The sequence below is a fragment of the Mandrillus leucophaeus genome, unplaced genomic scaffold, assembly GCF_000951045.1.
Source record: "Mandrillus leucophaeus isolate KB7577 unplaced genomic scaffold, Mleu.le_1.0 Scaffold930, whole genome shotgun sequence".
Taxonomy (NCBI): domain Eukaryota; kingdom Metazoa; phylum Chordata; class Mammalia; order Primates; family Cercopithecidae; genus Mandrillus; species Mandrillus leucophaeus.
This window is the reverse complement of record NW_012110142.1, coordinates 341,539-343,909: the sequence shown is the minus strand read 5'-3', so window position 1 is coordinate 343,909 and position 2,371 is coordinate 341,539. Positions and strand designations below refer to the sequence as shown.

The window sequence follows — 2,371 nt, the reverse complement described above, 5'->3', positions numbered from 1 at the left end:
ATAATTAGCTATATTTTTACCTAAATATAAATAAAACTTATATAAATAAATTTTTGTGTAATTTTTTAAATTTTTTCTTTTTATAATTTTAGATTCAGGAGATACATGTGCAGATTTGTTATATGTAAATACTGCATGATGCCAAAGTTTGGGTTCCTCATGTTCCTGTTGCCCACGTAACGGACATGGTATCCAATAAGTGGTTTTTCAACTCTTTTCCTTCTCTCTACTTCCCTCCTTTTGGAATCCCAGGGTTTATTGTTGCCATCTTTGTGTCTGTGTGTGCTCAATGTTTAACTTCAGCTTATGAGTAAGAATATGTAGTATTTGGTTTTCTGCTTCTGCTTTAACTCACTTAGGATAATGGCTTCCAGCTGCATCCATATTGCTGCAAAGAATGTGACCTTGTTGTTTCTTATGGCTGCATAGTATTCCATGGTGTATACCTACCACATTTTTCTTTCTTTTCCCTGTTACAGTAACTTTAATTTATCTTGTATTTTACAGAAATCTATGAACGATTTTTAAAAAGCACCTCCTTACATTCTTCTGGCAGCTGTCAAGTAGGCAATACGTGTGTCAATAGCTTAAACAACAGCATCTTGCAAGGATATCAGACCAACCAACCACTCACCAAAGAACTTGGCACCTTTTAAATCTTGTTTTTAGTGCAAGGGTGTATCCACTCTGATGGCAATCCTGTCCAGGCAAATCTCCACAGCATGCTTTGCAAAATCAGTGATTAGCAAATTAGTTAGCTTTGGCACAGAGCTGTGTTCACTTGCCCATGACAACCTGGAAGCTGGTTTTGATGTTGACAATAGAATCTCTAGAATGACACATTTCTCTCTGTAAAAAATAGAGTTGGATGTGCTTCCACAGGATTGTGTTCCATGTTCGGCATGCGTGACAAGTGGTGTATTCATGGATGTATCTTCCAAGACAATTTCTATCTGTTTCTTTTGTAATCTTCTTTTGATTACAAGTTGGTTATTACCATCTAGAGAACCATTTGTACCCAATTCAGCCAACAAAAATGCAGGGAGGTATTTGGGGAGACAATACATTTGTTTATATATATCTGTAAAGTCGACAAAAGAAGTTTCCTTGTTTCCTACTCACACGACATAAGGAGGTTTTGTGACAAATTTCCTTTTCTCTCCAGAAACCATAACTGCATTGTTCCTACATGATGTGGAACACTCTATTCAGTTGCTTCTCATATGTGTAGTCTCTTTCTGAGCTTGCCCAAGTAGAGCCTGTCTGATTACTGAATGAGATGGCATCATCTTTTTTATCTTTTAGGCTTCATCTTTCTTTGGTAATTTTTTATCATCTGGGAACTTGAAATTCCACTTTTTCTCTTTTTATTGACAAACATAATGTCAAGGTCATCCCCTGGTTCAGCTGGTTCTTAAACATCACTTTCAATCTTCATATCCTTTACATCTTCTTCACCTCCATCAATGTGAAATATCTTTTTTGTTTTTCTCTTATTTTTCTTTTGATTAAAGATCAAGTCATCTGGATCATCGTAAGTATCTCTTTTCCTATTGTCCTCTTCATCAGCTTCCAAATCTTTGTCTTCAGTTAGCTCTGGCTCCACTACTTTTATTTCTGAGGGCTAGCTTTCCTCTGTTTAGGTATCCCCACCCCCATCTAACATAAATGGCTTCTTCTTTTTCTTCCTGCCCATAGTAGAATCAAAAATCATCTTGTCCCCAGATGTGGCTGTAGTTCGAGTGGGCTCGGCACGAATGGGAAGTCAGACAGGTCAGCCCCAGGCCTTGGCAGCAGCTCTGCTCCCATTGATATCTCTCCCATTGCCACACTAGGCTCTTGCATCAGTGAAAGGGCTGCATTTTCTTTATCCAGTGCACCATTGATGGGCACCTAGGTTGATTCCACATCCTTGCTGTTGTAAATAGTGCTGTAATAATCATACCAGTGCTGGTGTTTTTCTTTTTTCTTTTTTGGTAGGACAATTTATTTTCCTTTGGGAATATACCCAGTAAATGGGATTACTGGATCAATGATAATTCTGTTTTTAGTTCTTTGAGAAATCTCCAAACTACTCTCTAGAGGGCCAAATATGCATTCCCACCAATAGTATATAAGTGTTTCCTTTCTTCTGCCACCTTGCCAGCATTTGTTATTTTTTAACTTTTTAATAATAGCCTTTCTGACTGGTATGAGATGGTATCTTATGGTGGTTTTGGGCTGCATCATTATGAAGATTAGTGATTCGAAGCATTTTTTAATGTCGGTGGACCACTTGTGTGTCTTCTTTTGAAAAGTGTCTGTTCATGTATTGTGCCCACATTTTAATGGAGTTATTTGTTTTTTGCTTGTTGATTTGAGTTTCCTTTTT

General features: G+C 37.4%; 1 pseudogene; it reads right to left on the bottom strand.

Moving 5' to 3' along the window:
- Positions 1-750: 750 nt before the first annotated feature.
- Positions 751-1,762, bottom strand: LOC105532100 (annotated as a pseudogene).
- Between the last annotated feature and the right edge of the window lie 609 nt (positions 1,763-2,371).